This window comes from Sorex araneus, chromosome 1 (genome assembly GCF_027595985.1).
Source record: "Sorex araneus isolate mSorAra2 chromosome 1, mSorAra2.pri, whole genome shotgun sequence".
In the NCBI taxonomy this organism is placed as follows: domain Eukaryota; kingdom Metazoa; phylum Chordata; class Mammalia; order Eulipotyphla; family Soricidae; genus Sorex; species Sorex araneus.
In genome coordinates this window covers 393,723,618-393,749,987 of record NC_073302.1, presented here as the reverse complement: position 1 = coordinate 393,749,987, position 26,370 = coordinate 393,723,618, and the positions used below count along the sequence as shown (strand labels likewise).

The 26,370-nt window shown below is 36.6% G+C and overlaps 1 protein-coding gene across 2 annotated transcripts in view; it reads left to right on the top strand.

Moving 5' to 3' along the window:
• Nucleotides 1–15,612: 15,612 nt before the first annotated feature.
• The window catches only part of GRM3 (glutamate metabotropic receptor 3), a 228,699-nt gene continuing 217,941 nt past the window's right edge, over nucleotides 15,613–26,370 (top strand). Inside the window, exon 1 of one of the 2 annotated variants that reach the window (XM_004602147.2) lies at nucleotides 15,613–16,183. The gene's annotated coding sequence lies outside the window, so the exon portion shown is untranslated. The remainder of the gene's footprint in view (nucleotides 16,184–26,370) is intronic. The other variant, XM_055144171.1, reaches the window with a different exon arrangement.

Here is a 26,370-nt window from a genome sequence, read left to right as displayed (position 1 = left end):
CAGGTGACACAGCATAAAGACGAACAGAATGTGGGACAGCTGGTCTAGCACTGCCTACACAGGACTGCTATGAACAGTACAAAGCTAGAACCTCACTAGTGTTATGTCAAACTCAAAACTCAGCTTCCCTGAAGTTTAAACGCAAATATGTTTACTCTTCCCAAGATAAAAAAAAAATTCAACTCAACTCAACTTCAACTAAAATCCAGGCCAACTTGTGACTATTAATTTGAAGGTCTTGCTACCACAGTCTCACCTGAAGGCATCTTTATCCAGGAACACAGAGGTCACCTGAGAAACTAGAGTTTGTCCAAAGCACAGGTGCTTGAAGTCTTACTAAAATAAAAACTGTCGCTTTTCTTGGACAATGTTATTATATGCTTCAGTAACCCATCAAAGTCAAAATCTCGCCTGGCCAATTTACTAAAGCCTGAGGCCTCGTGCCACCCACCCACTGTGTATGAGCTAAAAACCAATAATAAATTTGTAAAAGAACAGCCAGATGGCATGCTATAGTTATCACCTACCAAAGTCAAAAAAAATCATAACTCCCACCTCAACTCCTGCTTGTTAAACCAGAATCAGAAACTACCCTCTTTGATTAATTAGTCTTCCTTTCCCAAGGTTTCTCCATTCTCGATTGTCTTTTTTTCCCAGAGTCTACTCTTTATTTTTCAGGTATCTGGTTCTATTTACAATACTTGAGGCTTTGTCTTGGTTATTTAAATTCACTCTCCTCTCCCTCTATTATTGTTTAGACCCAACTGAAAGTTGATCAAGAAGGAGAATGGAGATGCCCCTTTATTATGGAATAAATTGTGGCAAAATTTAAGAGACATAGACAGAATGTATTTCTCATACTGTGCCCTAATCAGTACATTACTTTTTACTGACTAAGAAGAATGCTTATTAGCAGCATGAGTAAAGGGATAGTCAGGACGTTGATAAAAATGATCATGAAAGACAAATTAGACCAGAATTACGGAACCTGAAGATCTCAGAGGTAGAATATAAAAGCACTATTACTCATCATTTTTGGAGTCAGACCTGTGGTAAAGTATTAGCCCCCTCAACTAGCTAAGTGTGTATGTTACTTAACCTTAATTCACTGCATTTTCTTCATGTATTTAAAGTAACAATTCCTCACTTTTAGGTTGTTGTTTAAATTGTGAGACTGTATAGAACACTAGCATAATGTCTCACAAATAGAAAGTTGTCAAACAAATAGAAACTGTTTATTGTAGTATTGTAGTATACTATGCAGATACAGCTCATCAGGAAATGAACCCTTTCTTGCTGTTATAAGAATTATTCAGATTTTTTTTAAGCAGAGAGCCATGTGGGGACGCTCCTTTGCGGCCCCGCGCGAGATCGACCCCGGAGGCAACTGAACCACTTTGGACACGAGCGGCGCCCCCAAAATGCCTCCAAACTGTGTGCTGGGAGCTTCTGGCCCAGGCGCTGCCGGCAGGGTATGCTCTTTTCTCTCTCAACTTTTTCTGTTTGAACGCAGCGAGGCTATAGCCGGTTTTTAGACTCTACAGGAAGCCCGGGATAGCCGATGGACGGGACTCCCGGATCCGCCCTGTGCCGGCCGACATTTAAGCAGAGAGCCATGTGGGGACGCTCTCTGCTTAAATATCTTCCAAAAGATATTAGGAAGACCTAATATCTTTTGATTGTTTGATTGTCAGCAACGTGTAAATGTTCCTTTTTGGCAGGGCTTAACGTGGGGGGAAACTCCAAACAATAGTACTCAGTTTTTTGTTAAAGGGTAAAAGATTGTAGCGATAGAATTTTAGGCAGAATTTTCCCTGGACTTTAACGGGTCGGACTTTGGTGGGAAATCCTAACAAGAATAGTAAGTCTTTTGCTGAAATATTGAAGGCCACCAAAGTGGTAGCCATCTCTATAGACTGAACTAAGTCATATCCCCACGCCGGCTGAGAAGAAATATCCTTCTTTCTCGGGAAAAAACGCGGCGTGGCGTTAACCATAGTATGATGTCCATTAAGCTGACACGGACCTGGTGGCGTGGGAATCGGATGCAAGGGAATAAATTATTATGTACTTGGAACAGCGGGACGCTGGTGGAACCTTGAGCCGGGGCCGATACCAGCGTATTACTTTTGGTTCCAGAAACTGCTTGCAGACATTATACCAGACTATCAACTAAGCTAGAGCCCCACGCCGGCTGATGACGAGAAATAACCATCTCTTTTGGTTTGTTTCCCTTTGTCAGGCAGCGTGGTGATTACTAAACAGGCGTGATCTCGGTGGCGCGGGACGAGGGGGGAAAAAAATAGAAAAGTTATGTAACAAACAGCGGGACTTAATATCTCTACATTCTCAGCAATGGAGAGCCATCAAATGCTTCCTTGACAGTGGGACTGTCTTCTCTTTTTTGGGGGGAAACCCTAGCAACAATAGTGAATTATGTGTTGAAACATGGACTGTAACCAAGATAAAGCGTAAACGAAGTGAAACTTATCACTTACAAGGGCGGGGACTGGGGGGGTGGGAGGGGGCGGGAGGTATAATGGGGTGGTTGGTGATGGAATATGGGCACGGGTGAAGGGAAGGGTGTTTGAGTACAGTATAACTGACATAATCATGAGAACTTTGTAACCCTCCACATGGTGATTCAATAAAATTTAAATTTAAAAAAAAAGAATTATTCATCAGATATTTTAGGTTCTTCACCTTTTGAACCAGGGTAGAATTTCATCTCAGGCTCCCTTGTGGTTGCAGGTACTAGGTTTGCCCAGTTTGCTTTAAACTAAGTGTATGTGTCTCTCACTAGGAAGAGCTTTCAAATGCTGATGTGGGACCCTCCAGATATTTGAGCTTTGTTCCTAGAATAAGAACAATATAAAGGAGTGTTCCAAGCCAACCTTCTATCGATATGTAGCACACATATTGTATTAAGTCAATAAAATTGGGGATTGTTATTAGCACAGCTAAATTGAGTCAGTACTGACAAATGTACCTAGCTGAACTTATTGCAAAAGATCATGTTTTATAATTGTATACTTTATTTAACTTATACAAATTATTCTTTTTATAATCTATCGCTTCCTTCTATGGTTATGATCAACCAAGTTATTGGCGCCATTTATTCATTCAACAAATATATTCTACATAATGCAGTGGGTTTCAGGCAAGGAATAGAGACTAACTGGGTTTCATATCTTTCTTCATCATTATTATGAAGTTGATTGGATCACATGGGCAGGAGGAAATCAAAGATACTAACAAAAATATCTCATAACATTTTGTCTTGGTTATTTAATTTTAAATTAAGTAAATAATGATCACCAACATATTTCCAAATATTAGAACTCACAGTAGGTTTATAATTCTGTTACTATTCAGTGTAACCATAGCTCTTAGTAACAGTGTCATTCATTAAAGCTTAAACTTACCAGGAGGAGGTTTTTGCCACCAGACTAAACCCTTAAACCCCATGGAGAGATACACCCACAGAATAATAAGGAGGTACGTGTTCTAGCAATAGGATAGCAGGTAGGGTACCTTGCAATTAGAAGATTCAGAATTGACCATGAGTACTCCAGAAGGTTTCCTGGGTCATATCAGGAGTGATTCTTAGTGCAGAGCCATGCCTATGGACTAAGTACCTCTGGGTGTGGTCCAAAGGCCCACAAAAAACATATTAAGGAGAAATAAGAATTTGGTTATAAGAAACAAGCTAATTGTGAAATGCCCACAAGAACAACACACTGTCTAGAATGAAGTGAGTGCATAGAAAAACATTGTTTGGTGAATGGGGAGGGGGGGGACATTAGACTATCTACAGTTTAAAAGAAAATTGGCTTAGTTAAATTCATGACTTGACTTCTCATTCACTACGTGTGATGTAGAATAAGTCAGTGAACATTTTTTATCTTCAGTTGCTTATCCAAAAATATGGACAACAGTAGATTTTTTGGTTCTTGTTTTGTTTTGTTTTTTTTTACTGAAAGGGTTTTGATAAATCTAAAAGGGAAAAGTACTATTCAAAGGAATGCAAATATGGAGAGGTCCTCTGAAAAAGAATTCATAAGATTCAAAAACTTATCTTGACTATTTCAGCAAGAGTGAAAACAATGAAATAAATCAGTAGTTGATAAATTTTATCGTATAATAAAGTTACATGGCTTTCAAATGGTTTTTGTTTTTTGCCTAAATGTCTCATTTTCTTTATAAATGAGCAGGGATCTTAAGATTCTCCTAGAATAAAGTCACTCCTACCCATATATATAAATATAAATATATATACATATATATATCACCCTCCTCGTTCACTGGAAGAAAAATGAACTGATTTGCAGATGATAAAAAAAATTTAGAATAACTTCAGATACACCTTTGAGTATGATTACCAGCTGGAACACCATCTGACATGGATGTAGGTGGGAGAAAAAATACCACAAAAACTTGGAAAGCATTTAGATTGATTTATCTATGATTCTTTCACTGTTATAAAGCAATTCTTATGTCAATACACCTTCCTTTAATGAGAGTTCACGAAACTCATACCCACAGAGAATGACAGGCAAGAGTAACTTTATTATTGGAGAAGTAAACTAAGGACAAAATTTCATTAGGAGCTGAATTGGTTCTAAAGTAAGTTCCTTTAGAGGTGAGGGGTTTCTCTTCCACTTTCCAATAAACTTTTATATTCTCTAAAAAAGTGTTACAAGCTCGAAAATGTGTAAATCTGTATCTGTACCCTCATGGTAACTCACTAATTAAAGAATTAAAAAATAAAAAAATAAAAAGTGTTAAGAACATAAAAAGATAATTGCAATTATATTCTGTCTCTCTGAATCTTATTTGGACACTAAACTTTACCTGATGGTGCTCAGGACTTACTCCTGATTCTATGTTCAGGGATCACTCCTCACAGGAATCAAAGGGACTGTATGGCATTGACCTTGTTGATTGAGCATGACTACTAAATATTATATAATAAAAGGAATTTATCCTAAAAAAGGGGGGATTATTTGGGAAGCTAAGGCTCAAATCCAGATCAACTGTGTGCAAGGCAAGCACCTTACCTGCTGTACTATCATTCTAGATCCTAGAATACATGTTTCTCACTAACTCATGCTGTTAATAAGCATTTTCCTTATGGCTATCATCTCTTCCTTACTTTCAGAACATTTCAGTCTACAGTATTCTGAGTAGTCTAGATGATTTCAATCACTTGTATTACTGAGGTACTATGCATTTGACCTTATATTAAATTGAAGTTTCATGGCCTCAATGACTGAATTTCTAACAAAACACTAAACTACAGAATAAAACAATGGCATATTTAAAGTTTGATTCAATTACTAATAATTCAAGTTAGCATATTTTGTCTGAGAAAAATCTTTCCCAAAATCTTGAGTGCTTTTTATTAAATTTTGACTTAAAAATAATAATAAACTTTGATATTTTATATTATTTTATTAGCTCTGCCCTTTTCTCTCCTAACTTGTTGCCCTAGATCATGATAAGGAAGAAAAATCCTTTTCTTTATTAGTTAAGGTTTTGCTTTTTCTAGGAAAATGTTTCCTTAGTAGGTAAATTGTCCTCAATAAAATTTGATTCATTTATTAATCTGGAATGTTCATTGAATATTTTTCAAAACTTATGGGAAGTTGAAGGAAGAAAAGGGTAGAGAATCAAAACCTTTTGTTTGCTTTTGTTTTTAATAAAGAGAATATTCCCAATAGACAAAATAATTTTTGAGAGAACATTGAGAATTAGAGTAAAATTGCCTGAAATACATAACTGAGATGTAATATCTCCTACAGTCACAAGGGTTATGGTTATAAAATTTCTAAAAATAATATTCTATTGATTAAAAGCATGTATTTGACTACATGCTTTACAATACAACAAACTATATTGAACTAATCTATCTTACATATACAGTATAGGACACATTGCCTGGCACAGTTAAAAACTAAATAGATAGTTTTGTGCGATCCTCTAAGAAAAGAAACACTAAGTATATTTCAGTGTGCAATATTCATAGCATAGGAGTCAATACTCAAAATTGTTTATAGGGTAGTAGAGATTGTACAGAGGATAAGGGTCTTGCCTTGAATGAAGCAGACCCAGTTTTCATCCCCTACACTTCACATTGTCCCCTGAGTTCTTTTACATGAGGAGTTATGTCTGAGCATAGAACCAGAAGTAAGCCCTGGTAACTGACAGATGTGGGCTCCAAATAAACAAACAAAATATGTGTCTCACCAAGTTAAAACTCACTTATTATTTACTGATATTCTCTCAGAAAGATCTAACACTAATAGTGTGTTTGAATTATTACACCCTGTCAATGCCAGAAATTAACATTAAAATTCAGGCTTTTCTTTGAAAGAACACATACTTTTTAGGTTCTAATAACTTTAAATGATAGGTATTGCTTTTAAATAAGTAATTGCTTTTAAATAAGTGGGCTGGAGTGATAGCACAGCGGTTGGGCATTTGCCTTTCATACGGCTGACCCGAGTTTGATTCCTCTACCCCTCTCGGAGAACCCAGCAAGCTACCGAGAGTATGAAGCCCTCTTGGCAGAGCCTGGCAAGCTACCTATGCATATTGGATATACCAAAAACAGTAGCATTAAGTCTCTCAATGAGTTATGTCTGAGTTATGTCTATACCCCAAAAGACAATTGCAAATATTTTCCTTTTTACTGGTGCCCGCTTAAACAAATCGCTTGAATGATATAGGTACTGATGTAGTGGATGTTGGGAGGACCTGTTCACATTGAAAGATGCGTGCCGAAAGTAGACTATAGACTGAACATGATGGTCACTCAATACCTCTATTGTAAACTACAACACCAAAAGGAAATAGAACAAAAGAGAATGCCCCTCTGAAGAGATGGGTGGAGTGGTGGGGGATGGGGTGGTGGTGGTTGGAGGGATACTGGGAATATTGATGGAAGAGAATGGGCACTGGTGGAGGGATAGGAATATGGTCATTGTATGACTAAAATGCTAACACAAAAGTTCGTAAGTTCGTAACTGTACTTTACAGTGATTCACTAATAAAAAATAAAAAAATTTAAAAATAGATTCTGCAATAGTAAATCTTGGCCAAAAGGGCTTAACTGTGGCTTGTAAAAGGACAAGAAGGGTATACCCCAAAAGACAATTGCAAATATTTTCCTTTTTCAGATCTATTCACATAACTCCACTTTCAAGAAAACATTTAAATTATGATTTGAAAAATTGAAAGTATAGAAAATATCTAAGAAAAAAGAAGCAGTGACATTACTTCCTGAGCCAAACACTTTGGCTGGCTATCCAAATATACTGTGCACCATTTTTCTTGATGATTCATACAAGTAAAATGTAGCTTTTATTTGTATAAATAAAATTACTTGATCCTGCCTAAACCTATCTCTTGAGTAGATGTTGTGAATGCTAGAGCAAGAGCAGCAATATTGCATCATGAAGAAAAAGAGAAAGATGCTAACCCTGATAAAAATACATCACTGAAGACCAAAAGTTGCCCTTTTTCAAAGACTGTGGGAGGAATAAGGGAGGGGTTGGGTGGATGATGGGTGTGGGAATCTAGAAAATCATTATTCATTAGGCCAGTATTAGTTCATTTATATGTTATTTACCACCTAAAAGATACTCCCACTTTCTCACAAGTGTGTATGTCAAAGTTTAGTTTTGAAGTGAAGAGTCTATGGAACGTAGGCTCTTGCCATGACCATGATAATAATTGTTTGAATTCAAGATTTTTATTTTGAATAATGTACAGCAGCCTCTACTATTAGTTCAATCTTATTCCTAAAGTATCTCTCTTACATATTTTTTCATATAATATTTTTAATAGTATATTCACATTTCTTCTCACCTTTCAAAAGAGCAGGGCTCCCATTTCATTTACTTAGTATCCCTAAATACTTAGGATACTATTTGGAACATTGTAGTGTCTAATGAGTATTTCCTGAAAGCATATGTACAAATATACATAATGAACCTTGTTCTAAACTCTCTGGATGACCTTCAGATGACCTAATAGCTATATCATCACTTCCATATACCAAAAATACACTTGTATTCTTTGGATGGAAATAATAAACATGATACCAAAATAACACCAACAGGTTTTATCTAAAATGCACACAACAAAACTTTGACAAAGATATAAAAAGAGTTTGTAGGTGGAAGGCAAATTCTCAATTAAAATACACTTTATTCTTTTAAATCCTTTGTATAGTTTTGCTCTGTATCATTTTTTTGACTAGAGTCACAAGTCCAATATCTATGATTCTAGTACACATTACCTGTAGACACTGATACCGCTTAGTAGTGACTTCCTAAAAGGCTTTTACTCTTATACAATGCTAATAACCTTCACCAGATACTTTTATATACGTCTCTGTACCCCATGCCTGCAAGAAAAAATAACTTTTTAATAAATTTAAAGCTAAAACCATTTTATTCATACAATGAAGATGTAGCCCATTAGGAAAACAGGCAGAAAAGTCATCTGATCATTTCATCTCTCATGCATTAGGATGCCTATTGAATTCTAAAACTCATCTGGCAGTTTTGGACTCAGCATAAATAACCACTTTCACACAATGTTCATTAATAAACTAGCTAATGTTCTTCAATATAGAAACATTTGAAACACGATTATATTCAAGATTCAGTTTATTCAACTCTAAAATATGTCAATATAACTTTCTTATCTTTAAAAGCTATTTCATTCAAAAACAGATAATTACTGAGCAAGTATTCTAGTATACAGGCAAATGGGCATACACTTTTATACAAGGATATGATGGCAAACACATAGCCATACTATCTGAACTCATGAAGTATACAGTCAAATGGGACAGACAATTAAAGGGTATTTCAGTTTCTCATGGATGATGAACATTTCAAATAGTTCGCTGCTTTCATTAATATTTGTTTTTATTTATTGTACTAATATTTAGCTTTTAATCTTCAAAAAAGTATTTTGTGATAAATGTGATAGGAATTTTAATATTTAGACATTTAATCCCAAATAAACCTTAGTTTGGGTATAAATTGTAGAGTTCACAAGATTTAACAAAGCACATGGTAAATATCCAGCAATTATTGCCATTTTGTCTATTGTGAGAAGCAGGGGGAAATACAGAAGAACCAAAGGTGATAACTAGAATCATTATATACCTAATATGGTTTATAAAACACTATAATAACAATCTTATTCTTTTCTTGCCATGCCCTGCATATCCTATATGTGGTTCTCTATACCCTTGGATCTTGAAGATAATTTAAAGTCAGTGTCTTTCAGAGTGTTCACAGATAAAAATTAAAATGTCACACTTCACTTAGTCCCAAATGCACGTGCTCATGCATGCACACATACATAAATTTAGGTGGGATTAGGTTAAGCACAGAGTACTAATCGAAATTCCAATGTCCATCTAAATTAGTTTCACTTCTTCCCTGGTTTAAAGAGGCAGCAGAAGGAAGGCTTTCCAGGGGCTGAGAGGCCCGTTTCTCTTCAGTTCTTATTCTCTCTACACCTAAAGCAGTGGATGGTGTTTTTTATCCCTCCAAATAGAAGAAGTCAAAGAAAGAAGATATGTGGATTCAAGAAAAATTCTGTTTGACCAGTAATAACCTGGCATCTCCTTTTCTTGGATTTAGCAGGTGCTCAAAGTTGTCTTTATTAATGGTAATTCAGTGCATTCTTTGGGGTCCCATAGACTCTTGTAATTTCTTCTTGCAGACTCTGACCTAACTTTGGTGAGGTTTGGGAACTGGAAACTTCCCAATGCTACCACATTGTACCTTTGGACTTCTTTTTTTTATTTTTAAAAGTTTATTGAATCACCGTGAGATAGTTACAAGCTTTCATGTTTGGGCTACAATCTCACAATGATCAAACACCCATCCCTCCACCAGTGCACATTCCCCACCACCAATATCCCAGGTATACCCCTGCCTCTAAGGCAGACAATATTCCCCATACTCTCTCTCTACTTTTGGGCATTATAGCTTGCAAAACAGACACTGAGAGGTCATCATGTTTGGTCCATTATCTACTTCCGGCACATATCTCCCATCCCAACTGGTTCCTCTAGCCATCATTTTCTTAGTGATCCCTTTTCTATTCCATCTGCCTTCTCCCCTCTGCTCATGAAGCAGTCTTCCAGATATGGGGCAATCCCCCTGGCCTAATGAAAGAGAAGAAAGAGACATTAAAAAAACAATCCCGTTCACAATAGTACCTCAGAAGATCAAGTACCTTGGAATCAGCTTAACCAAAGAAATGAAGGACCTATACAAGGAAAATTACAAAACACTAATTCAACAAATAAAGGAGGACACTAGGAAATGGAGGCATTCCCTGCTCATGGATAGGGAGGATTAACATTATCAAAATGGCAATACTGCCCAAAGCACTATACAAATTTAATGCAGTCCCTATCAGGACACCCATGACATTTTTCAAAGAAATAGACAAAACACTCCTGAAATTTATATGGATCAATAAATCCCCATGAATAGCTAAAGCAATCCTTGGAAAAAAGAAGATGGGTGGTGTTACCTTCCCCAACTTCAACCTCTACTACAAAGCAGTAGTAATTAAAACAGCATGGTATTGGAATAAAAACAGACCTGGAGACCAATGGAACAGAGTTGAATATCCTGTCACAGACCCCCAAATATATGGCCACTTAATCTTTGACAAAGGAGCAAGAAATGCAAAGTGGAACAAAGAAAGCCTCTTCAACAAGTGGTGCTGGGAAAACTGGATAGCTACCTGCAAAAAAATGAACTCTGACCTCTGTCTAATGCCAGGCACAAAAGTCAGATCAAAGTGGATTAAATATCTCAATATCAGACATGAATCTATAAAGTTCATAGAAGAAAATGTAGGCAGAACTCTTTATGACATTGAAGCTAAAAGCATCTTTAAGGACGAAACAGCACTGACCGTGCAAGTGGAAGCAAACATAAACAAATGGGACTACATAAAACTAAGAAGCTTCTGCACTTCAAAAGAAACAGTGACCAAAATACAGAAAAATAAAATACAAAATACAGAATGGGAAAGAATATTTACCCAATACCCGTCTGATAAGGGATTAATATCCAGGATATAGAAGATACTTGTAGAATTGTATAAGAAAAAAACTTCCAACCCCATCAAAAAATGAGGAGAAGAAATGAACGGAAGTTTCCTCAAAAAAGAAATACAAATGGTACCTTTGGACTTCTTGCCCTTGTTTTGTGAACTTTGAGAAGTGTCTGCAGAGACATTCTCCCAACAATACGATGTAGCCCCAAATGATGATTGAGGGACAAGCAGCATTTGTCACCCTTCAGCTAGCACATCTCTGTGGACTCCAACCTGAATAGTTACATTACTAAAACCTCATGCCCTGGTCCACCATATCCATACCATGAGGCAAAGACTCCCTCAAGATTGTCTTGCAAGAATCAAAGAAAACACATCACTCATTCTGTGTTTACTCTCTAGACTTATAGCTAGAAACCAATCCATTTTACCTGTCATAGGTGTAATTTTAACTAAGGTCAGTCTTCTTTTTTTTTCAGTAAATAAGAGGGTGAAATCTCTGCAAGATTTCTTTATGTCTTATTTTTGCTTCTGTGAATTAGAAAGCAGCCGACTTCATCAACTAAATTGCAGAGGAACAGAGTAACGGTTCCCCTGAAGCAAAGCAGCAGTGTCTCTCACTACAGTAGAGGTAAAGGAATGTACATCTAGATCCACCTGATTTTGTAAATTTAAAGCACACTAAAAATTCTCTAAAATATAATTTTATGCTTTACCCACTTTCTTAAACTGTCACTTTTTTGAATCCATGTTGTTTAAAGAAACTCCACCTAAATGCAGCACAATTTTTGATAATTTTCACTTTGCAAAATGGTGTCACTAACCCCTTTTGCCTTAAAGTTTCCATCAAAACTAAAACTTGAATATTTTATACTGAATTATTAATTAAAATCAAACTTTAATAATTTGATGATCTAAAGGGAGACATTTTGAAAGAGTAACAGGAATTTTAAGTAAATTAAAGATGCTTAATATTATATAGTTGAAATAATTTATATTAAACATAAAAAATTGACAAATTCTGTAATGAAAAGGGCGTTACACTGAGGAATTTGATTGTCAAGTGGTCAATGGAGTATTACACAAGAGATATTGGCTAGGCTATTATAATATTCAGATAATCATATAATTTTAATGCCAAACTTGATACATGGTAGAAATAAAGTGAACATTGTTAATAGACCCATATAGTAGTGTGAACTAGAATAGTTCCATTCAAACTGGATGCCTGATCACCCTACATAAGATCAAATAACTGTCACTACTGACTACTACTAGAAATCTGCAATTAAACCAATTTCTGGATTTATCCATTTAACATTTGTTCTAGAGGAAGTGCTAGTGAGTCTGAACTGGACATCATCGGGGAGAGAATGGGAGTATAAAAATTAATAATGATAGCACTATAATTCTCAATGCTATTTCTGAATAAAAGGGAATATACTTTATTAAATAAAATAAAAAAGAGGGGGCTGGAGCAATAGCACAGCAGGTATGGCGTTTGCCTTGCACGCGGTCGACCTGGGTTCAATTCCCAGCATCCCATATGGTCCCCTGAGCACCGCCAGGGGTGATTCCTGAGCGCAGAGCCAGGAGTGATCCCTGTGCATTATTGCCAGGTGTGACCCAAAAAGCAAATAAAAAGTAAAAATAAAATAAAATAAAATAAAAAAGAAAAAAGAATATGGGCCATAGAATTTATGGCCCATATTAAGATGTCAAATGCAAAACGTCAGGATATTGACAGTAAGGAAAGCAATAAAGAAATACCAGTATTATTTATTACAGTAAATATGTTAGTAAAATTACATTAGTAAAATATGGGGCTGGAGCAATAGCACAGCGGGTAGGGCGTTTGCCTTGCACGCGGCTGACCCGGGTTCAATTCCCAGCATCCCATATGGTCCCCTGAGCACCGCCAGGAGAGATTCCTGAGGGCAGAGCCAGGAGTAACCCCTGTGCATAGCCAGGTGTGACCCAAAAAGCAAAAAAATAAATAAATAAATAAATTAGTAAAATATGAACTAAAACATAATCTAGATAACCAAACACATGTTTTATTTGAAAATAAAGATAAAAATAAACAAGTTCTATCAGAGAAACTTAAAAGAGCTAGTTAAGAAATGGAATTTCTAGAATTATTTAGAAATTAAGTCACTAAAATACATGGAGATAGGGTGGAGTAAAAAGGAGAGATGTCATTTCCTATTTGTATGCCATTTAGCAGAAGTTTTTATTAGTCCTCTCCCTTGTGGCTATTAAGATGAACTTTAAGACATGATCAAGTGCATGCAAATATAAAGAAACGTATACACACATCAACAAATAATCATTAAAAATCAAAGTTATGTTCCTACTGATTGATATAATTAAACAAAAAAGGAAAAGGTAAGTCTAATTGCAATCAGTTAAATATTATGTACAGCTAACAATTAAAATATCATTTGGTAACTATAAACTACAGAATAATGGTTACCAAGGCATGATCCATACATGGTATTTACAATCCATAGAATAACTAAGAAGGGAAAGCGAATATTCCAATATTCCTTAATTTACAGTTGAGGAAAAGGAGATATAGTAAGATTTATAAACTTGCCCAGGGTTACACAGCTTGAAAGTGATGGCAACTAAGGATTCAAATTCAGTTAATGTGCTTTCCCAGCTTAAACAACCCTTACCTACATAATTGCTATGTGTGTCAAGGGAAGAGGAGAAAATGTCCCATAAATTCAGATCTGATACCAGTTATACTATTTTCTTCTAAATTTAGATCTCACATATGAACATCTTTAGTGTGTTAAGTAACAACATACATGCGATGGCAAAGCTGCTCAGTCAGTAGATTGCTGATTTCTTTTGCGCAAACACAGCTACTTTTCTTCCTGATGTGAAAAAATATCACATCTTTTCTACTATTCCCAGTCTCAATTGATTCTGATAAAGACATCATATGATTAAAAAAGAAACCTCCTGCATAATTCCCCCCCCCAAAAAAAATACCAAAAGCTGCTAGCAGAGTTTACTGAGTATCTGAAGCTAATGTAATGTATAGATGTGTATCTTCTCCATTGTCATCATTACTATTTCGTGTACAGTTGTCTATTGTACATTGTAAAATTTCTGTTATGAAAGTCTAATGTATTTGCAGGGAGCAGCACTTGTTAGATAATAGGAGTGAAATACAAAGGAAGAGTGATTTTGCTGAATGTTATTGTATTCCAGAAAGGCTGGCATTAAAAGGAAACTTTTAGCATTCTCAGAGTATTAAATAACATAATTTTAATGAATTCAAAATTCGTGGACTTTATTGTGTAATTCATAATAGGACATATAGATCCTCATGTCTTCTTAATATCTCCAAAGAAGCAGTGACATAATTATTTCTGCAGTTTAAATGTTCTGGCTAGCTTACAAATGAAGGCGGTTGTTAAAAACCTAACATTAAATTATAAAGAATAAATATAGTATTAAAGCATTTTAAGCTTAATTATCTCTGTTTTCAAATAACTCAGTCTTTGGTGAATAGAGAGCAGTATATCTGGATTGAAAAATTAATGACAGTGAAGTTTCAATTTTGAAATTAAAACACAATGTGTTTCTAAACATAGAAAGATGCCTGAAATTTTACCTTTAGGATTTCACTGTAGCTCGGAGCCTATTGAAGCTATTTCCGTGTGCCTTTTTCTCTTTTGTGCCTACGTCACCGATTTAAGATTCTCATTTATTTATTTAATTTAAGAAGAAAGAGTGGCTCTATAGAGAATAGTGTCTGTTAACCAAAGTAGGATTTAGCGAAGTCTAAAGTGGGGGCTGGGGAGAGTTGCTGCACGAGGGGGGTGTGGCAGTATAGGAGGATGAAAAGAAAGATAATTCAGCACTCCTTTCTAATCTTATTCCACCCAAGAAATTTGGAAGAATGCGAAAAAGCAGCAGCCCAGCATTCTTGAAGGGGCGTGGCTTCCCTCCAGGGGCTGTCCAATGGAATTCCTTCAGAGGTAGCTATCCCCTGAAGATTGATGAGGGTTGCTAGGAAACAGAAGCGTCTCCCTCCCTCCTGACCCAGGGATTGTTCTGCACAAGTCCTCTCCAGGGGCTCCCAATGTGCAGTTGAGCGGTGTGTGGGGCAAAGCTGCACACCGGCCTCCCAGACAGACTCGTTTCCTCTCTGCTCCTCTCTCCCTTTCTCCATCAGCATGCGGCCAGTCCCTTGCTCCCGGACCGCAGGAGAGTTGAATCTGGACTGACTCCTAGTCCCCGCTCTCCCTGAGGTTAAGAGCTCTAGCAGAGCTTCAAAGTTAGAGCCAACGACCTCCTTCCGCCCCAGTCCCTGCTGAAATTCACCAACCTTTGCATGCATTGCCTAAGGATTTCAGATAGAGCGAGGCAAAGGAGCCGCCGGCACAGCCGCGCTGGCTGTCCGTGTTAACAATCCTTTTTCGAATAGGTACCGTGGCTCACTGAAGACTCTGCAGATACACCCCTGTAAGGGGAGGGAGGGGGAGGGAGGAGGAAAGAAGGAGAGAGGGAGGAAAGGAGGAAAAGAGGAGAGAAAGCCAGAAGGTCTGTGTCTCTACCTAGGGAGTCCCAATTAGATGCGACTGTTCCAGCCTGGGCAAGGTGAAGGAAGGAAAGTTGCTTCTGAGACTGGGACGTGGGTTTGCCTGTAAAGAAAAGGAGGCGAGGGAGTCGACTGGGAACTGCTCCCCTCTTCTCCGCAGACCCTCCGGGTCTCCCCTTTTCTCCACCTCCTCCCTTTCTCCCCTCCCACCCTCCCTTTCCCCACTCCCCACTGACTCGGAGGCCTGGATGCTCTGCCACCGGGCAGTGGTCCAGCACGCAGCCCAGAGGGGGCGGGGGCAGGGGGCACTGTGACAGGAAGCGGCGCGCACAAGTTGGCCTTTTCGGGGCAAAAAAAATAAGTTTTCCCTGGGATTTGGAAAGGACAAAGCCAGCGAGCTACCTCTTTGTGTCGGATGAGGAGGATCAACCATGAGCCAGAAGCCGGGCGCAGGCTCCGCCGCAGATGCTGCCACCGCGGTCAGCTCCAGTCCCTGCCAGGAGTTGTCAGCGCGAGGTAAGGGGCCCGCGGAAGACGTGCACCTCTGGAGGGAGGCCAGCGAGGGCGTGGAGGCTCAGGGACCGCGTGGGGCAGGCGCGGCAGGGAAAGTTGAGGCAGCCCGAGGACCAGTCCCTACAGTTGCGCCGGGGGTGGGAAGCGTGGGGGACAACGGCGATGTGGGTGCACCGGTGTACGTGGGCGTGTGTGTGTGTGTGTGTGTGTGTGTGTGTGTGTGCGTGTGTGTGTGTGTCTACCGGGGAGGAGAGAGCGAGAGAGATTTCAGAGCACGGAGATGCGACCGGGATGCAAGAGGTGGAGGGACCAACCACTGCTCCCAGACCCTCTAGAGGGACCGGTCGTGCCAGCCAACCACCTCTCTGGGCTCAGGATTAGTTTCCATTAGGTGATCCTTAGGCTTTGTGCATTGGGTACCCTGCACCTGCACTAACTGGCTGCCACCGGGTGGTTTCAGGTGCGTGTGGCATGTGTGCGTACGTGTGTGTGTGTGTGTGTGTGTGTGTGTGTGTGTGTGTTGTGCAAGGTGGTCAGTGGTCAGCGGGACCTTCGCGGTACAGCCAGAAGGAGCTTGACAGCCCGAGGTTGGCTCTCCAGCAAGCACACTTGGAGAGGAGCCCTAACTCGATGGCCTTTGCTCCTTTTGGCTTGAGTGGAAAATCGAAAAGCCAGACAGAAAGCATATCTCTTCATCGATCCTGTTCCATTTCTTATCTGACAGTGAGCTAACTCGGAGATTGGCGGGAGTTTCGCGATCCAGAAATAAACTAGTTAGTATCTCCAATTGTCTTGTTTCCTAAGGATTGCATTTGATTCTTTTCTAGTTTCCAGGGTCAACAAGCACTTTTAGGTATACACTTTGGGGGGAGGGGTCGGGGACGGGGTCCGCAGGCATCGAGGAGGGTGGAAGCAGGGACTATCCCTGCTTTGTAAGAAGTATTTTAAGCATTACAAATTTTAATAACACATAATAAAACTGCACACTTGTAATGATTTGTGGACCAGTGCTTACCTAATTTGCTAATAAAATAAGTCTATTATCGGAACAGTTCTGTTTGACATGTGTATGTGGAAAGATAGTTAAATATTGGTATATTCAAAGTTGAGGCTACCAAGAGTTGAGGTCAGGGTGAGTGAAGGACCTCAGCACTAATTCATTACTTTGAGTTATTCTGCTTAAATGTATCTGTGTTATTTGCTCTTAGATTTGTCCACTACAACTATACTGTATTTTATGGGAAATAAGAAACATTAATTTGAAGAGATCCTCATTCATTTTCTTACATGTAAATGTGCTTTGATTTAGGCACCACATATGCTTAAGATGCAACCTGAACTCTACTTACTTACCTGATTATGTTTAATATAGATATTGTTGTTACACTAAACTCCTACAGATAAAATAATTCCCACCAAAGAGTTTTTGATAAACCCTAGTTACTAGTTAATAATGCTCTAGTCCTATGTACTATTTTTTCCCTCAAAACAATAAAACAAAATTGGAATAAATTTTGAAATCTACTAAAACCAGACCTTCATGAAGGTATATGTTATATTTTCCCTTAATAATGACAATGTTTTTTATTTATGACAATTTTTATCCTTATATTTTAGCTGCCCTTTCAGGCTCTGATTACTCAACAAGAATGCATGATATTTTGAATAGACATGGCTTAAGGCTGCCTTGATTTATTTCCAGAGAAACCAGGTGCTCAGAATAGAAGCTGAGTAGATGAAGTCTTAAACATATATTTTTCAGAAACAAAGCAATAAAAACCCAGATATGTTCAATTCACTAAAGAAGGAATACGTGGCAAGAATTTTTTAATTACTGTTAAGACCCACTATCACCCTCAGCAATATAAAATCTTTTATTCTATGTGCTAAAGCCTTTCAATAAAATGCCAACTCAAATCACAGAAAACTATCTCAACATGAAAAATAGGCTAGATTGGAGGGGGGAACTGGAGGAAATAGCAGCCTCTCCATTTAACATGAGTGGCATTGTTCATACTTCTAGAATATGGAGTAATGAGCTGATAGATATATGGAGAACTATGTAAGTGTGTTAGAAAAAATGAGAGCATACTCTGTGACTCACTTATTTGAGTGTGATGCTCTTTTTTTTAAGTTGTGGTGTATGCATAAAATTATATGGCTAGAAAGCAGATTATTTATCCCTCAATTACCAAACATCAAATATAACGTGTCTATCTCTGATATTCCATCTCTGTGATTAAGACTGGTAAGTTGAACAAATGCAATGAAACCATAAAATTGATCCTCACTTTTTAATGAAATTTAAATAATTTTATTGAATAGAGGGTTATTACTCAAAGGCCACTTGTCCTACTTCTCTACTTCTGATGATCAATCAGAACTTCTCAAGACTGAGAATGGTCTAAGAGATTGCCAGCAATAACATTCTTGCAACTTCATTGGGTACCTTTCCTTTTTATTTATGTCATATCCTCTTGCACACCCAAAATCAAATCATATTCTCCTTCTTGTCCATTCCTTTAATAAGCAGCACATGATTTATTTCCAGGGTCCTAAGTATCTCTTGTCAAAATATATTCCAATGATTTGAGGATAAAATGTTTCATTTTACTGTCATACTTCACAGTATTCCAACATACCACTAAACAAACAAAATAAAAATTAATAACTAATTTCACTAAAAATAGTAAGAGGGTATACTTTATAAGGATTGAAATTTGGTCCAAATTCTAGTGTGAGAGTTGTTGACTATAGCAGTACTCCACCTAATTTGGTATAGTGTTTATTCTTTTTGATCTTACTTTGCTATTTTATTCTGAGTTTATTATTTATTTTTATCCCTTCTGGTATTTGTTAGAGATTATCTAATTATGTATTAGATTAACTTGTTGAAATTATGTCCAAGTAGTAGGATAAAGTGATAGAAGATTATCCACAAAGATTTAGACCATGAGTTTAATAAGATTAGTAATCAGGGGAAGGCAGAATGTTATCTGACCATCAGCCTCCCTCCATTTTTAACATAGGCTTGATCCCATTGTAAATTATATTTTGGAGTGCCTTAGTAAGACTAACATTAAAAGGAAAAAGAGATGATTTCTTCCAGTACTGTGGGTTCTTCATTATCAAATAGGTATCTTTATTAAGAACTTGGTGGGATATTTGGTCTAATTTTCCCATTTTCTATTTTGTCATTTACCATTTTGAGCAAACACATTCTCTTATCTGATATAGAATATTCATGCAATATGTGTACAGGTATTTCAAAATGCAAATCTGTATATATTTACAGGAAACATTTCAAAGGTAACTCTTCTATATCTTGACATCCCTGCTAAATATTTAAGAAACATATTTAATATATTTATAAGTATTGTATGATTATGTCCTCATAATTCATTATTTTACTCATGTATATATTAGGAAGTTTTGCTTCTCCTGTACTAATGACCTATGTAAAAACTGACATGATTCTTTCTAAGCAATATTTTCTGTGGTGCACATTTATGAGACATTTTCATTGCAAATTTGATGTCAACAGAACCTTGTCAACACCCACACTACCAGAGAATTTGTGACATACTGGTCTGATGCTCCACTAAACCCCAGAAGCGGCTGTCATGTAAATTTTACTATAGAAGTGAAAGCAATTACCACAATAAAAAATGAGGAATATATTAGATACTTAGTTAATGCCATACAATAATTCTGATAGACTCTAGTAACCTCTTCACACTGAAACAATCTGAAAAGCTAATAGAATCAAGCATAACTTTATCACTGTGGTATATCATAAGAAATAAGCTGAAATCATGCACGTGTCATTATGGGATATATTGAGATTTATTTGAAGATACCATATGTTAAGTTTTCCTTAAAAATAGTTAGGCTTGAAATAATCATGAGAAGGACTAGTTTTCACTTTGTTCATGTAAAATTTGGTTCCAAGACTTCCATGTGTAGATTTCTTTAAAGTTCTTAAGCAAACATCTTGGTAGACCCATCATCCCACTCAGCTGTTTCTCAAGTGCCAAGCTTTCAAATGAAAATGTTGTTAGACAGTAGAAGAATAAATGATATATGTCAGAAAATAAGTTGCTAGGTTGCATGGAAAACTCAGGAAATACATGACAAAGAGTAAGGTGCATCAACCACTAAAAACAGAATTGATTTTGATATTCTTTGCTAGTATGTAAAAACAGTGTGAATGAAGATAAGAAAACAATAAAAGTGGCATCCTTAAACTATTTTTAAGCAACCAAAATTATTCATGAAATGAACAATTTTTAACCAATATTATCCTTCTAAAATCCCCAAAGTGTTCTATTGTGCCATTCATCATGCTGTGGTGACTACCCTCAATGATTTTTCTTTAAAATAAAGAGAAAATCAATGTTCTTGATAAAGGAAAAATAGACCATTAATTTTCTCGTGACTTTTAACTAAGACAGAGACATTCTAAGAAGTTTGTATCCATACAAAATATAGTATTTTCTCACCAAAGGAGCAATCTTTTTCTGGAAGTAAATACTGTACAAAGTATTTTGAGAATAAGACCAAAAAACAAACTTAGGAAACATTGATAAAATTTATGCTAACATAAGATAAAACATGTTTGAAAATATAACTACAGATAGAAAAAATATCAAAATAGAAACTCCAAGGTATCTCTCAATTTAATTCCTTCTCTAACTTTATGTTAATGTTTTTTTCCTGTGCACACTTTATACATAACACACACAGACACACACACACATATACACACACAAACACATCCCACTTCACAAGTTGGAAGATATATGTATACTCACCAAAGAGAATTTTTAAAACCAAAGCATAAACACATAGCATTACAACACATTACAACCTATGTAGATGCATAAAGGTATTAAGAATATAACATTTGAGAAAATAACTATAAAACAAGAGATAATACTCAGATATAAAAAATAGATAATAGGGAAGTAACACATCAATTATAATCAAGGCAATATTTATGATATATAGTAGAACAATAAAAGTTCACAAATATATAAAATAAGAAAATTACTAGAGAGTGGTTGCAGAAATATGAATTAATTGAAAAAAGCATGACTTTCACTTAACTGACATTTACATTTAAATTTCCAAATAGGGACATTTTGACATAATGGAGACACTATGCCCAATTTGTGCAGAAATATAAGTAATAACATATTATAAAAGTAGATAATTATTAACCTATTGCTATGTGCTAGAAAATAATTTTTTTACCTACAAAAATTCTGTGAGTTAGGTACACTAATCTTCATTTTTTAAGAAGAGATGGAAGCCCAGAGAGATAAAGTAGTTTTCCCCAATTCAGACAGTTATTAAGACAAAAACTGAAATTCAAAACTTACTTTCATATCCCCTCTGCCTTTTCTGTATAGTGATAAACTATATTGTCTCCCCAATTTGGATTTTATTCTAGACTTCATTTTATTTGACAAATATTTTCTCCAAATAGAAAGAAATATTTTGGAGACTAATGATGAGAAGCCCAGAACAGAGCTCTATAAACTAAGTCTTTCTTTGCCAACAATGTCTACAGAGAGATAATGAATGAAACTGAAAAAAATAGTAAGCACTTATTTATAATACATTAGAATTTAGGGTGAAATTGAGAGTCAGAAAAGTCTGTGAAAATTATAGGTTTATTAATAAGCTGGGAAATAAAAACCAAGTGTGAAAATATATATTTATGGGACCTACTTTATATGAAAATTATAAAATATAAACCTAAACACAGTGGCAAGGATAGAGCTGTACAAATAGCCAGCATGGAAACCCTAGAATTTCTGCTTGTTAATCCTAAAATGCTGATGTTTCTCCCCTTTACAAACTAACTGCTTCCCACCAGGAAAATGAGCTGGTAAGTAAAGTGTCTTGTAGATTAATAAAACTGTGAAATCTCTTTACCAGGCTTCATTCTTATGAATGAAGGAGTCATTCATAAAAAAAATCTCTGCATATTACACATATGGACCTTTACTCGTCACATATTCAACAACGTAAAAAGGGAGTGGTTGAGGGGTTTCAAGATTTAAACACACAGAGAACAAGAAGAAATCACCTGATGGTGATTCCAAAGGTTCAGTCCGTTGGATTGTTATGGGGAACGACACTGCTCATGATTTTCTGACCCGGGTGCTTTTCCCAAATTTCCTGGGGCAGGAAACATGCTGTCTTGATTGCATAAATTTATACCTCACTGCAGACAGCCAAAAAACTGAAATATGAGTCGTTACTTGAAAATCTTTCTCTGATTTGTGATTTGTGCTAGAGTACTTTATGGACATAAAAAATGAATGGATATCACAGATCTGTCCCTCCCTCTGTCTGGTAGAAGTTGTTTCTTTTTATCATTAATAATACATAACAGATAGATTATTAGTGATATTTTGTATTTTGAGTAACCATTTCAAGGCACCATGTGTTGGTGAATACAACAATGGAATCTACTTTCAAAAAAATATGTCAAGATGCATGCCAATTTGAGAGATGGCACTGCAAGGTCAGAAGCAGTTGGAATTTGTATCTGCCTTAAGGATAAAATGAGATCTGGAGAATTTAATTAACTGTTCCTGTTTTGAAGCATCTTACTTTTCTAAGATAGAAAAGACCCTCTACATGCTGATGCATTAATCCCAATGATCTCTGTCAAGCCCAAAGTATATTGATGACCACCAGATCATACCTCAATTCAGAATAAAGAGTCAAGACAAGGGTTTTGATTCCTAAAACATCCCATCCACAGACTATACTCAAGGCATACAAATCCTTGGGGAAAATAGAAGAATTCTAAAAGTTCAACTTCCTCACTTTTCCCTCTGCCAAAAGAAACAAACAAAAATACATCTCTACCAATACCTTCATTGGTTAAATTCTCTGAATTTTATTCTTAATTATTTATTAAAAATAAAGATGACCATATATTTCTGTATATGTTTCAAATACTAGCACTCTAACACACTGAATTTTATGGTTCATAATAGTTTCAGGAAGGCTTCATTCCTAGATTTAAAGGCTTATTTATTTATTTTCAGGAAATCTGTGTTTGTGGTGGGGTGGCAGAGTGAGCAACATTTTTTGTCAATTTCAAAATTTTGATCAAGTTCTACGTCATACATGCAGTAGATAGGCTGAATGCAGTAATTTAAGAGGAAAGAGTCCTTACTGAATGAATAAAACTCTGGCAAGAAAAAGATTTTTTTAAATGCTCACCTTCCTGCTTATTTTCTTTTTAAAGTCTTTAAAGTTTAATTTGTATCTTGTGACATAGGTAGAATATATGGATAATTTTCTGTATGCCTATCAGGTGGGAAAGGATTGCTGTATGAAGGAAAGAAAAGAAATGGCATTGAACAAAGTCAAAGCAACTGCCTGCTCCCTTTTATCCCTAGTATCCACCTGTTGCACAAGCAACATTCATCTGCTTAGCTCTGCTGTAAATTGTGCCAAATTGCTACTCAGCAGAACTTGCATTGCAATCACTTTGAGATTTACATAAGACTAGGCTGTTTACTACTAAGCTATATTGTCTCCCAATTTATGTTTTAAATAACATAGGCTTTATTTCATTCAATAAATCTTTTCTTAATTTACTGGGGCAGATGAACATCAGACTAATTTTTTTTTGTTTTGAGTTGAGTAATACATGCATTGAATCAGTTTCCAAATTATTCATATGTGCATTCGTGTTTGAAAAGCATTACTCTTTTATTCTGCTGGGGTTGCAGTAATGAGATGCTCTAGATTAGGGATATAGGACTTACTTCATGACCTAATCTAAACCTAATTACTTCTCAAAGGCCCCATTTCCAGATGCAATCAAACTGGGGTTAAAGCTTCTATATATGAATTGAAGTGGGGATAGGCACAAAGCACACATTTAGCCAATAACAATTTGACATAGAACGATGAACACTCATTGGCATTGAATCTTAAATCATTTCTACAAAATTATTCCCAGGAGTAGATTCAAGCTAGTTTGATAGGTCAGTTGTCCAGAACAATTTTTCCGGTCTGAGAAATGATTTATTAGCACAACTAATAAAGGAAAATATCTGGATTTTATGATAGATTTTATTTACACTTGATTATTTTTGCTGCAAAAAATCTATTTCTTCTGTCACTTCCAGAAAGTTCCAACAAAGAATAATAACATGTTCAATACATATCTTTTGAAGATTCTTATCAGGAAACTCCCATTTTGTATCTTTTATCCTACACTTTACTATTGAAATGTTGAGATATTAGAAAGGGAAGTTACTGATATATGAAATGAAAAGTATCACCATGAAAATATTCTTTCTCTTTTGTTTATTTGAGCTGGCCTGATAGCGCTTGGGGACTAATTCTGACTCTGTGTTCAGGGGTCATTCCCAGCCAAGTCATGTTGGAAGGATCATAAGGTGCTGGAACTGAACACATGCAAGGTCTGCCACGTGCAAACAAATGCTCTAACCGTTGTCTTATCTCTCCAATTCCCCCCAAAACATTATGTACCTTAACCTCTGTCCTATCTCTCCAATCCCCCAGAACATTATTCTGAAAATTAGGAATCCTGAAGTTTGGATAACTGCACACTTAATACCCAAATAATCCTGATAGCTGTATCCTTGTGCATGAATGAGGGGATGTGGGAAAACATTGTTTTGTCTCTGTTCTTTCCTCTGCCCTCTGAATCTGCATAGCAGGAGGGGGGGAACTCTCATTTGGCAACTAGTATGCTTCGACTTCATTCAAGTGAATGGTTGCTTAGCTAAAACTGGCAATCTTCACGAATATTGTCAAGGATAGCTTCCTAGCAGAGTTCAGAGCTACATGGGAAAAAGGCTAAAGAGAGAATGACAGGCAGGCAGCAGGGGGTGGGGAAGGCTCAGGCTGGGCCACCAACTTTACCTCCTAGGGGGTCTATGCAATCTCTTTGTTCACTGCATTCTATAGTTAATAACCAGATTCATAAAAGAAGAGCAACAAAACAGAGACCTCCTGCTCATTTCTCCTAAAATTTGAAAAACATTTTAATTTTTAAAACTCAAGCTGTCTCAAGCACATACATATTAAATTGCTGAAAGTTACACTGTGTCTCCGGCTGTGTTGGTGATAGTTCTTAAAGCTAATAAAAACAGTTGAAATAACAGCTTTTATCAAGCTAAAGGTAAAAAAAACCAAAAACATGACTTCTTCCAAATAATCACCTGCTAATTTCCAGATTCTAGGAGGAACACTATCATTTCTTCAGAAGGTACTTGAAAATTCTGAAATTGTCTACACCACTGCCATTTCCCATCTGTTTGGTCTCTACTGATTCCTCTTTCCTAACTTACCTGTGTGATATCTTTTATTCTCTCCTACTACTTACAAAACTCCAGCTCTGGCTACCATAGTCTGTCTTTGACTATTCCTTAAGAGATACCACCTACCTTCTCTCCTTCTTCATTTACTATTTGATAAATCATATTGTAAATCCAGATAAATCATGAGCACCTACTATGTGTCGCAGTGATATGATAGCAGTAACTAAAAACAATTTAGAAAGACTTTGGTTTTCACTCACCAAAAAAAAAAAAAAAAGGAAGAGTCAGGCATGATGATCAGAATATTTGAGAAGCATATTCTGGAGAAAAATTCACTATGAAGAAATATTCCTGTCTACAAACCTTTAGTTTAAGACCAATTTCAAATGATGTGATATAAAGGGGGTTTGCACCATCAGAATTAAATGAATATTGGCACTTGACTTTTGTTAGTTTGGTTTTTGGCTCATCTTCAGCAATGCTCAGGAGTTATTCCTAGTTCCACACTGAGGAATCATTGCTGGCTGACTCGGAGGATCACATGGAATGCTAGGGATCAAACCCAAGTCGGCTGCGGACAAGGCAAATGTCCTACCTGCTGTGAAGATATGAGCAGTGCTGTGTTATCACTCTATTCCCTAAATTGAAACCTCTGAAATGTAAACCCACCACTTGAAAGTTTGAGGGTCCCAGAGATAAAAAAAGTGATTAAGGCAACTGCCCTGTACATAGCTGACCTGGATTAGATCCCTGGCATCAAATATGGTCCCTGAGCCCTGACAGGAGTGTTCTCTGAGTGGAAAGCAAAAACAAGCCCTGAGCACAGCCAGGTGTGGCAGAAAAAAAGAAACAAACATAAAACAT